Here is a 13,869-nt window from a genome sequence, read left to right as displayed (position 1 = left end):
GGGAATTAATCTAATAAAAATTTGGTAGCACGTTCTTGCAACAGAAACCCTTCCTAAATTCCTTCTCTATCACAAACTGTACTTTCAATTAGGTGGAGTGAGAGAGGAAGGGTTTAGTCAACAGTGTGGACATTATTGTTCTGTGAAGTAGTATGAACATTTTTCTAAATAAAATCATTAAGTACAGTTAAGGTCCTTTATAAAGGAAGGGCAAGGAAATGAAAGTGAATTCATTTAATTGATGACTTTTCAAGACCTTGAAATTGTCTTTTAAAAAGTTGAATTGGGAATGTGAGCTGTCTTCTTTTTTTATTTTTAAGAACAATGGCATTATATCTCTTTAATGAAATGATTCATTCTTCTATGATTCTCTACCTGGTTAACCATGCAAGATTTCCATCATTTCCTTGGCCAGGCATTTTAAAAATTATTTTAAAATGCAATTTTAAAAACTCAACCCCAAAAAAAGAATCCAAACAATATCTGTTCAATGGGGATTAAGAATATGAGCTCCATATGGGACAAGGACAGTGCCCAACCTGATTAACTTGTGTCTACCCCAGTACTCAGTGCAGTGCCTGGCACCTAGTAAGCACTTAACAAGTACCATTATTATTATTATTATCAGCAGCATTTCTACAGTTAATAAGGAGACATTTTCACATTCAGACTTTGAGGAGAATATCTATCTGAAATAACATCAGGAAATTTGCACAGTATATATTGAATGAATGAATACATATGTCAGTAGGAGAAGGAAAAAAAATGGTTAGAAACAAAGTTTTTTTTCTTTTAAAAAAAAGAATGGCATTACTTCCTTGATTTTAATACTATCTTTGGACAAAAAAATATGAATTAATGCCTAAAGATAAAGAGGAAAGTATTTCCTTTTAAAAGAAAACATTTCAACTGCAACACAACCAACTTTCTTGGTGCCTCATAAATGGACTACTAGAGTCCCCTAGCTGTTGTACAGAGTATTTTATGCTCTACAGCGGAAATCAGTTAACATAAAATATAGAACAAATTGCAATATTAGTGTTTCTCAAATAAAATTACAGACAGTATCAATAGAGTATATGTGTTATTGCAAATAAAACTTTTCCATATTCTAGAAAGTCTATTTTCCAGCTTCCAATGAACTAGATTCTTTCCATCCTTAATTAGTAGCAGTTTTGAATGTTAGATTTCTTTGGAAAGTGCATGAACTCTTTATGGCCATAAAACTACTTTAAGTTATAACCTCGTGATTTGTTGTGGACAGGGAATGTGATTGTTTATTGTTGCATTGTATTCTTCTAAGCACTTAGTATGATGCTCTGCACACACAGTAAGTGCTCAATAACTATGATTACATGAATGAATGTGTGTATAAATATATGTATATATGTACGTTACATACGTTTATATATATGTATAAAACATTCTATATAGGAATGATAAAGACAGAACTCTCCTTAACATTTAAAGATGAAGTTTTTGATGGTGAGAGCCATAGTTATTGTATGGTTGTGTTGTACTCTCCCAAAGTGCTTAGACAGTGCTGCACACAAAGTAAGCACTCAATAAATACATTTGAATCATTGAATGAATGCTAGGCCTGCTGCTAGTTTCTCAAGATTTCTTTGCTATTCCATTTTGTTTGAGACTCTCTTGCCCTTTGTCTTTGAAATGTTTATTCTGCCATTCCTGCTTGAGCAGCCCTTGTTTCTGAAAACAGCAGTGCTCCTGTAACCTATGATCATGAATTCTCTTCATGTGCCCCATCCAGCAAAGCTCTACTACTAAAGTAACAGAGAAGGTAGTTTGGCCTAGTGGATAGAGCATGGGCCTGGAAGTCAGGAGGACCTGGGTTTTAATACTGGCTCTGCCACTTGTCTGCTGTTTAACCTTGGGTAAGACACTTCACTTCTCTGTGGCTCAGTAACCTCATCTGTAAAATGGGGATCAACACTGTAAGCCCCATGCGGGACTTAGACTGTGTCCAACCTGATTATCTTGTATCTAGTCCAGGACTCAGTACAGTGCCTGGCACATAGTAAGTGCTTAACAGACTGTAAACTCGTTATGGGCATGGAACATTTCTGCTAATTCTGTTGTACTGTACTCTCTCAATTTCTTAGTACAGTGCTCTGAACATAGCGAACACTCAGTAAATCCGATTTATTGATTTATTAATTAACAAGTACCATAAAAAAGGTAATAGCCTCAATGCTGGTTAGGGCCTTACATTCCAGGACCTTTATGATGTAATGTTACCATGGCTTGCAGAGACACTGAAGACACTTCTTGAGAAGTCAGTTATGCCTTTTATGATAAATCCAGCTCTTGCCATCATCTAGAAAACTGGGCACTGCACAGCTTTGTAAACTTTCTATTTGGTATGCAAATTTATGATTCATTGTTTACAAATTATGTTCATCTCACAAAGACATGCTGGCTTTTCTGAGTAGGATTTCTACTTTTACATCAATCCATGAAGTACTGTGGTCTAGTGGAAATAATATAAACCTGGGAATTAGAAGACCTGGGTTCTAACCCTGGCTCCACCACTTGCTTGCTGTATGATTTTGGGAAAGACACTTAACTTCTCTGTGCTTTAGATCCCTCATCTGTAAAATAGGGATTCAATATCTGTTATTCCTCCTTCTTTGACTGTGAGTCCCGTGTGGGACAGGGACCGTGATCAGACCTGATTACCTTGTATCTACGCCAACACTTACTTTAGTGTTTGGCTTGTAGTAAGAGCTTAAAAAATATCACAATTATTAGTATATCATAATGCCTAAGTAGCAAAATTTGGGACATCACTTCATTCATTCAATCGTATTTATTGAGCACTTACTGTGTGCAGAGCACTCTACTAAGCACTTGGGAAGTACAAGTCAGCGCTTGGGAAGTACACTTCTATGGAGTTGTTAAAAATCATTGTCTGTATATAGGGGTCTCCTGATTCAGCATTGCCTAGTGGGAAATGTGGAGGCCTGGACGTCAGAGAATTTAGGTTCAAATCCTGCCACCACCATTTGTCTGTTGTGTGACTTTGGGCAAGCTACTCAACTGCTCTGTGCTTCAGTTTCCTCATCTGTAAAATGGGGATTCAGTACCTGTCTTTCCTCCTACTTAGTCTTAGATTGTGAGGTCCATATGGAACAGAGACTGTGTTATACTTCATTATCGTATATCTCTCTCATGACTTAGTGCAGTGCTTGGCATGTAATAAGTGCTTAACAAAAACCACAGTTATTATTCAGGCTGATACAATACCTCCAGGCTTATTATCTGCAGGATTTTGCTAGCTGCCAGGAAGTTTGGAACCATCTCCAAATCTTCTCTTGTAAGTGGTTTGAGAGCACAGTCACAACTAAAGCCCAGAAACTATTTCAGAGAATTTGAGTTATCCCCCTAGCCTGTCCCCATGGATTGGGTGCATAGTCTGTCACAAGCTTACAGACCTCTTATTGCATCCTCAAGCTTGATAGCATAGAATAAATTGAAGAGAAGCAGCATGCCCTAGTGTATAGAACAAGGACCTGGGAGTTGGAAGGACTTGGGTTCTAATCCTGGTTCCACACTTACTTGCTGTGACCTTGGGCAAGTCACTTCACTTCTCTGTGCCTTATTTACCTCATCTGTAAAAGGGGGATTAAGATTGTGAGCCCCACATGGGGCATGGACTTGTGTCCTACCTGATTAGTTTGTATCTGCCCCAGCACTTAGTACAGTGCCTGGCACTTAGTAAAGGCTTACAAATACCATAAAAAAGGACCAGACCAAACACTGGCCTGCTTTATCAATCAATTGATCACTTGAATCAATGTGTGCAAAACCTAGTACCACATTCTGGGGACTTTATAATAGCTGTAAAAAATACAATTTCTGTCCTCTTGGAGCTTATATCTAATGGGACAGACAAAAAACTATTTACAGTTAGAAGAAGAAAGGAAATGTGTCAAGGAGAAAGGAGTCCAACCCAGAGTCAGCTTACCAGGGGTCTTGTCTTCTGATTTGCTTGACATTCCCATGGTAGTTTCTTCACTTAATATCTGTTTTCACATTTGACATCCTGGTAGACAATACTTGCTCTCTTCCTATCTTGTAGCACCAGTCAGACCATGAATGAGGTCACATTCAGGAAGCACTTAGTGCTCCTTGGAAACATTACTGCTATTACATCAGAATGATTTTGGAACATAACAAGCCTGATTCCTCCAGTGCCTTAGCAATGACAAGCTAGGTATCTTTGGAAGCTGAATTAACTATTTCAAACCATTACAGAATTTCACAAAGGAATCAAGCATGATTTGTGTAAAGTATTTGCAAGAATAGGACTGCAAATGTTCCTGGTGAGAGCAATCAGACTAATACTTATCTTATGCTGCCGAGTCATCTTTGACCCATAGCAATGCCACACGAGACGCCAAATCATTCAATAAAAGGAGGGAGGGCTCATCCAGTTTGAGAGAAATAGTGAAAAAAGCAGAAGGTGGAAAATGAACAAGTTAACTAGTGAGGCAGGATTAGGAGAATGAATTTAACAGGACAAGATATGCTTTTCTGTTTTTAGACAAGGCAAGTATATGGGTTGCCCTCTGTTGGAGAGTATGAGTTAGGAAGTGTAGCAGCTTGGAAAGAATTTGAAAATTCTTAGGACCATGGAGGAAGCATTTTAAGGACACGCTGCAGTCAGCCTGAAGCCACAGAGTTAATTAATGAAGATAGACCAGCCTTGTGCACTGCCAACAGGAAAGGAATTGTTCTTAAGCAAAAGGGTCAAGGGATAGGGAGGGAAAAGAAAAAAAAACAGCACCTAGTGCTGCCAGTATTAAACATAACATAACAAGGGAAAGGTTTTGTGGGCACAATGTGGCCAGGGTGATGGATAGTGCATTGGACTTCTCAGACACACACACACATTCATGGGTGAATTTCATCATCAGTGTTGCCTTTGAATATTAAAGTCAGTACATATAAAAATTGACCCCCATATATGAACACATTAGCAGTTTAGTAAGACAGTCAGTGATTGGTTTACTTTTCAGTAAAGACACACTAGTCTCCAAGTGTGTGAAGTATGAGAGGAGAAAACCTAAATTTGGTAAGTGTTCCAAAAGTGAGTGGGTGGATTTGCAAAGATACAGAGCTCACAGAGAGAAATGAGGGAATATGCAAATTGAAGTCAATTGTAGCATATGTGAAGGGTATTATGATAATGATAATGGAGGAGGAGGTGGATTGCTGCTTTCAAATCCATGATGAATATGCACAGCTATCAGACTCTCAAGTCAATAAAAGGAAATGCAGGATAAGTGGCTGAGGAAAGAGGATGAAAAAGAGAAAACTAGAGGGAGTAAAAATGCAGTAATCCAGGAGTGCATTCTAGGGGACATGATTCTGTGAACCAGAATAGGAAAGAGAGACTGGAGGAAAGAGAGAAGGAAGTAAAGCCATTTGAAATTGGGGCAATGCCTCTCTGAAACAGAGTCTGCCTCATCAGGCAGTTTTTAATTCCAGTCCATAAGGCTAGGGTCAAATGGACATTGTAGGAATGGTATTTATTAAACATTTACTGTGGGCAGAGCATTGTATTAAGTGTTGGGAAGAACATACAGGCAGGAATTAAACATTGTCCCTGGGATGGCTCACAGTCTAAAAGGTGTTTCTGTCAAGAGTGTTTATTGCCTTATAGAAAAATAGAAAGGATGTTATTAAATGCAGTGAGCATTGGTAATTTTCTCCTAGAGCAGGAGGAGGGCTGATAATGACAAACCCAAACTCTTCTCTATTTTTTCCAAACACCTAGAACAGTGCTTTGCACACAGTCAGTGTTTAGTAAATACCATTGTTAAATTGTGTCACAATTTCCATAATGGGAGGAAGAAGAGTAAAGGAAAAGCTCTAAGATTCATTTTCTGAACTGGGAATCACCATGGGTGAGGTGGTTAAGAGCCTCCTAAAAGGAAAAGAATGACATGGATAAGAGGAAGAATACAAAAAAGTGATAATAAAAATAATTAGTGAGTGTGGCATAAACCAGGTGTAATGATTGCCAAAATTAAAAAGGGATCGAACATAGTTTCTGTGAAGAAAAAGCAGAAGATTTGATGGGTTTTGGGAAAATAAAGTGAAACAGATACTGAGAAATGTGAGATTATGAAATTTCAAGTATTTATGCAATGTGGTTAATACAACAGAAACTTTACCAAGGAGGAGTGGGGAGAAATGTGGGAACTGGAAAAAAAGACAGGATAATACATAGAAAACCTGCTCAGCTAATTGGCAAGTAAAAGAGAAGCAGTGTGTCCTAGTGGAAAGAACACAGGCCCGGGAGTCAGAAGGACCTGGGTTCTAGTCTCGGCTCTGCCACTTGTCTGCTGTGTGATCTTGAGCAAGTCACCCAACTTTTCTGTGCTTCAGTTCTCTCTTTGGCAAAATGGAGATTCAAAATCTGTTCTACCTCCTACTTAGGCTGTGAGCCCTGTGTGGAACTTGATTATCTTGTATTTATCCCAGTACTTTGAACAGTGCTTGACACATATTAAGCGCTTAACAAATGCCATCATCATCAAGTGATGATGATGATGATGATGATGATGATGATGATCAAGTCCCTTCAAAGCCCTACTGAGAGCTCATCTCCTTCAGGAGGCCTTCCCAGACTGAACCCCCTCCTTCCTATCCGCCTCCTCCCCCTCCCCATCCCCCGGCCTTACCTCCTTCCCCTCCCCACAGCACCTGTATATATGTATATATGTTTGTACATATTTATTACTCTATTTATTTTACTTGTACATATTTATTCTATTTATTTTATTTTGTTAATATGTTTTGTTTTGTTGTCTGTCTCCCCCGTCTAGACTGTGAGCCCGCTGTTGGGTAGGGACCATCTCTATATGTTGCCAACTTGTACTTCCCAAGCACTTAGTACAGTGCTGTGCACACAGTAAGCACTCAATAAATACAATTGAATGAATGAATGAAAGTTCCCCTTCAGGAGAAAGAGAATCCAGGACATTGTGAGAACGCTACTCAATACCTTGGCTCTACTCAAAGTCAGGAACTTGCAAGGTCAAATTTTGGTTGTCAAAGGGAGAGGAAACAATGTGATATTTGATGCCTCTTTAGAAGACCAAACCCCACCAAGTCTGTGATTTATAGCTGGCCATGTGGAAAGGCTGTTTCTTTTCCAAACACTGAATAAATTCTTCACCCGTGCTCAGAAGGGCAGAACTACAGAAAACATCAAATCCTGACACTTGAACAAGAAGAAATGCAACAGGTGCAGGAGCAACAAAACTGGAGAAACAAAAAGGAATGTTCTGAGCAATCACAGTGTCATGATCTCATTCTGGACTGATTATTTTGTAATCTCGGTGATGTGAGTCTCAGGTGTGACTGGTCTACCTGACAGCAGACTAGCAAGGTGGTGATGACTGGCAGAGGCAGCAACAGGCTGTATCAAAAATTAAAATGGTTTCGAAAGTGTTCTTTTCAATTCCCCAACGCACCAATCGGACAGAAAAGGGAAACAACTACACAGGACTAGGAAGATTGAACCTTAAATTATGAGCTTTAAATGCCTCCATAGAAGCCATTTCCCTTTTCTACAGTGAACTCTTTCAGAAATCATTTTGGGAAAGGTTGACTATTTTTCTACTGGTCGAGAAACAACAAAAAACCCCCACAATGTGTTGTTTATATTGTTTACTACATTATGTGGTTTATACGTTTTATAGTGAAACTTATACCCATGTATGTATTCCTCTACCCCTTAGTACTTCTGTGAGCTAAACTGTTCCCTAAATGCTGCTCCACAGTTTTTACTGGGAGTTGAATGTATTTGTGAATTTCCATAGAACCGAGATGTCTGAAATCTTACCCTAGAATTACAATTGGCTTCCTACACGATGTCCCTCGACTGGAGATTTCTCAGTAATGTGGACAATATGAAATCAGTGTACTCCCTTCCTCATGAACTTCAGTTGAGTCTCCTTACAACTGGCAGGTTAAGCCTGTTCAGAATGCTAACAAAAAACCTGTGCTTGGGTGGAGACACTGAGAGACAGACACAGACACAGAGACACATACATTCATTCAATTGTATTTATTGAGTGCTTACTGTATGCAGAGCACTGTACTGAGCACTTGAAAAGTACAATTCGGCAACAGATAGAGACAATCCTTACTCAACAACGGGCTCACAGTCTAGAAGGGGGAAACAGGCACAGAACAAAACAAGAAACAAAGGGACAGATTAAGAGATCCAGAAAGGAGACAATTCGATTCCTCTGGGGGAAGAGGGGGACAAAGACACAGAAGGAAGGAGAGAAAGAAATAGGGAGGGAAACACGGGGGACACTGACAGAAATAGAGGCAGAGAGAAATTAGGAGATCCTACAGCTCTGCTCTTGTCTCTGGCCACTTTGCCAGCAGCCACTCCTTTGCCCTGTCCCACCCAACCAATCATTACCTTGGTGATATCTCAGAATCAAAGAGAGAACTCAGAGGTTGTAACCTGGGCGGTGACAATTCCATTTATACTCTGCAGGAGCAGAGTCATGGGAGCAGAGAGGAGGGTAGGATGGGAGGAACTTGAGAGAAAAAGGAAGGTGCTGTCTTTCAGAAGCAGGTTTCAACAACTCTTCTCTTTAGATATAAAAATGAAAAGATCTCATCGGCTTCAATTCCATAACATGGAAAAACACTTACGCTCACTCTTCTTCCATATCTGTCTGCTATCTCTTAATTCCTCATTTCCTAATGGCTCTGCCTTCAAAAAGCTCATGATTCCCTTGTACTAAAAATACCTTCTCTTGATCCCACTATACCCTTCAACCACCCATCTATCTCCCTCTCCCTTTCCTGTTCAAACTCCTCCAGAGGTCTTTGGGTCTAATCTGTTAGGCCAGTCTTTGGGCCAGTTTATCTTTTCTGTTCTAGGTCTTGGTGCTGCTGACTCTTGCTGATTCATGCTGACTCATGTTGGCTTACTTCAGCCTCCCAGAGTCCCCAGAATCCTCCTCTTTCCTTGGTTCTTTACCTTACATTGATGCCACCTCCATCCTCTTTGTCCCTAAAACCTGCAAACTTGGCATTGTCTTTGACTTCTCCCTCTCTTTCAACCCCCATATACAGGTCTCATTAAATATGTTTTTTTTCACTTCATAGCACTTCTAGTGTTTTTTTTTTTCTTTTTAAATGTCATTCGGTAAGCGCTTACTATGTGCCAGGCACTGTACTAAGCTCTAGGGTAGATACAAGCTAATCACGTTGTCCCACATGGGGCTCAGTCCTAATCCCTCTTTTCCAGAGGAGGTAACTGAGGCACAGAGGAAATGAAATAACTTGCCCAACATCACTCAGCAGTGAGTGACAGAGCTGGGATTAGATTCCACCCTTTCTTTCCATCCAAATGCCATCATGTTGATCCAGCCTCTTGCCATACGCTGGCTTGACTACTGCATCAGCCTTTTCACTAGCTTCCCTCCCTCCAATCTCCACCCCTTCAGTTCATACTTGCTTTTTCTGTCCCAGTTGTTTTTCTACAAAAATACTTTGAACAATACTCTCTTCTCCCCAAAAACCTTTAATAGCAAACCATTCATCTCATTATGAAGCAGAAACTCCTGACCATTGGCTTTAAGGAAATCCATAACCTCTCTCCCTCATATTTATCTACTCTTCTCCCTCTACACCACCATTCCTCTCTTTAGCCTACTCACTGTGCCTTGTTCTCTTTTCACCTCTCCCACCTTCAGCTTCTTGCTCACACCCTTTACTCAGCCTGGAACTCTCTCTCCCTTCAAATCCAATAGACCACCACTCTCCCCATCACCATTCTTTGCTTTATCTCACCTTTCTCATCTTTGAACTCTTGCTCACACCCTTTCCACAGGCTGGAACTTCCTCCACCTTAAAATGCAACAGACCACCCCTCTCCCCATCTTTAAAGTCCTTCTATAATCACCTCTCCCTCAGGAAGTCTTCCCAATTGACTGCTCTTCATCTCAGGTCTTATCACCCAAACTACCACCTCAGCATTTCAACACAACAATGTATTTGTGAATTCACAGTCACAAGTAGCACTTCTGTGTAGATCAATTTCTATTCGCTCCAGTTTAAACATTAATTCATACACACTGAATGCAGGACTCTAAGCTTCTCATGGGCAGGGATGGTGTCCACGAGTTCTATTGTATTTTTCCAAACTTTAGTACAGTGCTCTGCTCACTGTAAATGCTCAATAAATGCCATCATTGATTGATACACATTCAAGTCTCCTTCATCCTCCTTTCTATAAATCAACCTAGCCATGATATTTATTGAGCACTTAATATGTATAGAGCACCATACTAATCATTTTGGTCTCTGCCTCTGCCTCTAGACTGTAAGCTCTTAGAAGGCAGGGATTGTGCCTACTAATTTAATTGAACTCTTCCAAGTGCTCTGCTCATAGTGTACTCTCCTGAGCACTTAGTACAGCATCCTGCACACAGTAAGCAGCAAAGAAATAAAATTGATTGGTATTTAGAAGGCATTCAGTAAATACATTTGATTGATTCCATGACTGACTGATAACATAACCATATTGTTTCTTTAAATTGAATTTTATAAATGTTTAAATCCCATGTTTTCACAGGTCCAGATCAGACCCATATCAGAGCTATGGCAGAGGCAAGTTCTTTGGCTTACGAGCCAGAAAATCAAAAACAAATCTGCAAGTTTAACTTGAGGTCTGCATGAACTGTTCCACACTGAAAGAGATAAAAAATAAAGTAAATTCACCCATTTTGCTCCATCTTAAATCTCATTTGTGATTCCTTGTTAGCACTAGGCTAGAAGAGTTTCTGTTCTTGTTATTGTTTCAATACTAAAGTTAAAGGCAATAAAAGCAAGCATTAATTGGCACTGATTTTCAAGTGCTGGTTTTCAAAAGAGTGGTACTGAAATATCAGTAAAGCAGTCCAAATGATCTCTTTAAATCTGGCTGGATTTCATAGACTCATAGGGTTGGAATATGCCTCAAGAGACCATCTGATCCAGCACTCTGCCTCTGGACAGTTGAACCTGGAGAATACTGATTCAAAATCCTCCCCATAAAAATTCTTCATTAACTTGAGGGTAGTTATTAAATCATCTTCTGTGCCTTATGCCAAACTATTCCTTTCTTTTTAAACTTTCCTCATAGAACCTACTTTCCAACCCTACATGCTTTCCCTAAACCCTTTCATAAGTGTGGCAGCCAAAACTTGGTCCCAGATTCAATGAGGGCCCATACAGAGCAGAGTAGAGTGAAGGAAATCTTTTCAATTCTGGACTAATACTCTTCTTAATACTGTAAACTCCATGAGGGTAGGTCTGTGTCTTACTCAATTGTACTCTTCCAAAGGCTTAAGAGAGTGCTCTGCACATAGAAGATGCTCAATAAATATGATTTGATTGTTGAATCACATTCTGTTTCTTGTCAGCTATGAACCCCCTGATAATCCTCTTTCTCTCATGTAAATTAGGCTTAATTTGCATGTATAATTATGATCATTTTGTGCTTTTAGAAGGGCACTGCTATCTTTTTACTTACTCCAAAGAGAGGTCTGAATATCTAATGCCTTCTATCTTTGCGGAGATGGATTCAAGAAGAATTTAATATACCCAGAGTTTCTGAGCAAGTACTGTCAGAGAGCACAGCTGGAACTGTGACTGAGTACCCCTGAGGGTCCTGACTACAGGTTAGGTTATCAATTAATCAATGATATTTACTGAACATTTACTATGTGCAGAGCACTGTACATTATAGCAGAGTTGGTGGGACCATTCTCTACCCACATTGAGTTTACAGTCTAGAGATGCTATGTACTCCCATGGTACATGGTTATGTTCTTTCATGTTACATGGTCCAACTCTCTAGCTTCCTAAATCTTTAACATCAGCTTGCAATTCAAATGCTCTATACATCCTCTGAGAGTCTGGGATCTCCTCTCCTCTTTCTCAAGTCCACCCTCCACCTGTCAACCCCTAGCAGGCTCCTTGGCATTGAATTTCCCCTATTCATCCCATTCCTGATGAGCTCAGTGTGACATTTCCAAGTGCTCATATTTATTATTTAATATATGTTCAGAGCTAGTGAGAGTTTCCCCTTTATTTGTTGAGGATCTGTTCAGCCTGAAGATCAACATTTCAGGTTTCTCAGGATTCAAATGTCATTTGAACAACAATTGGAATCTCTACATCCTTGCATAACTCAAAAGTGGGCAGATGTGTTTTGGTCCACCATCGGAGAAGTGATGTTTTTGGATGAGGGTCAAGTTTGAGAAACAACAGCTTGAGAGGCTTTTACTTGGAGCTGGTTATTAAGAAAAGTAAAGATTGTTCTATGATGAAATGTCATCTTAATCCCGCTAGTAATTGTGGCAGAAACAACATTAAAAAATAGTTTTACTGCCCAGTTTACCCTTGAAGTATCAGTCAGTGTGGGAGTTTAAATTTAATATTACAACATATGGTGGCTTTCTGAATTTTAAAAATATTACAACTCCAAAATACTTTCCCTCCAGTTGGTCCTACTGAGTAGTGTTACCAAAATAGGTCATCAGCTATGGTATTTATAATAAATTTACAATTTCTGAAAAAAAATGAATCAATATGTACAATTAATATTGCAAATAAATGTCAAAATGATATACTTCCCACCATATAAATGAACCCTGTTTCACACATAAATGTGCTTTGTGGCAATGGTTCAAAACTCTTTTTCTTCAGCGGTAAGCAAATTGAATGAAATAAAAGATGATATGCCAGAACTTAGAGGTACAAATGGTACAGATTTCAAATTATTGATTGCTGACTGTGCTTACAGACATCAAATAATACCTTTTCAGGCAGCTGTAATAGCTCACGTCAATGGCGGCATGATATATTACAGGAAAGTCAAAAATATGGTGACTATTTGACTGGTCAATGGTTATTTTAAATAATTAAGCTTTTGGGGGCAGGGGTTGGAAAAAAGAAGGCCAACTAAATAGGGTCTTATCAACTTTGAATATTCTGTTATCAATAGTTGTTTCTATGGTACGAAAAATGTGAAGTTGGTCAGTCTGAGGCTAAACTCACTATAAATTAGAATTGTTCACATGATTAGAATCTATAGACAATAGCAGTGGCACTCTGAGGTTGAAATCCTTTTAGGATTTCAAGAATCAATTTCGCTTTCGCGAGGGGATAATTTAGATTATGTCTGTGGCTGTCTATAGTGGGAACAGCCCAGCTGAAAATTTTTCCCCTAAAAAAGGATGAGTTTTGCCAGAAATAAGGAGGATTTAGGAAAAATGCTCTATTTCTTAAGGAACACAGATCACTTGGTATTCTCTTTCCAGACATAATGGTTGGAATAAATTACTCCCTGCAGTGGTTTGGCTCATGTTAATGGGGAAACAGATGGTTCTTGCCAAGGGTTTTTAGATGTCCATCTCGTGGCTGGACTGAGTCCTCATCTAGCTGTCACGGAGAAGCCTAGATTTTTCCAGCAACCTCTAGCTTGGGGTTCTGGGTGACAGTGTTAGGGCTAATGAATTACAATGGGGGAGGGGAGCAATCAAAGTCAATGAGAGTCCCCCTCCTATTCCAGAAAGACTCCAGAGTGGTTGGAAAAGGAGGTCACTACATGTTAATTAGAAATGATTCTGTGGATGGACTGAGAGATAGAGGGAGACAGAGGGAAGCTGTGAATGACTGTATGTGATGACCAAGGAGGAGAAGCAATACCCAGTCCAACCCAGCTCTGCAGGACATCAGTGATTACTGCATCAACCTCCTTTCTGGTCTCCCATCCTCTTGTCTCTCCCTGCTTCAGTCTATACTTCACTCTGCTCCCTT

The sequence above is a fragment of the Tachyglossus aculeatus genome, chromosome 16 (genome assembly GCF_015852505.1).
Source record: "Tachyglossus aculeatus isolate mTacAcu1 chromosome 16, mTacAcu1.pri, whole genome shotgun sequence".
In the NCBI taxonomy this organism is placed as follows: domain Eukaryota; kingdom Metazoa; phylum Chordata; class Mammalia; order Monotremata; family Tachyglossidae; genus Tachyglossus; species Tachyglossus aculeatus.
The sequence above is the reverse complement of the archived record's forward strand: the minus strand, read 5'-3'. Positions refer to the sequence as shown.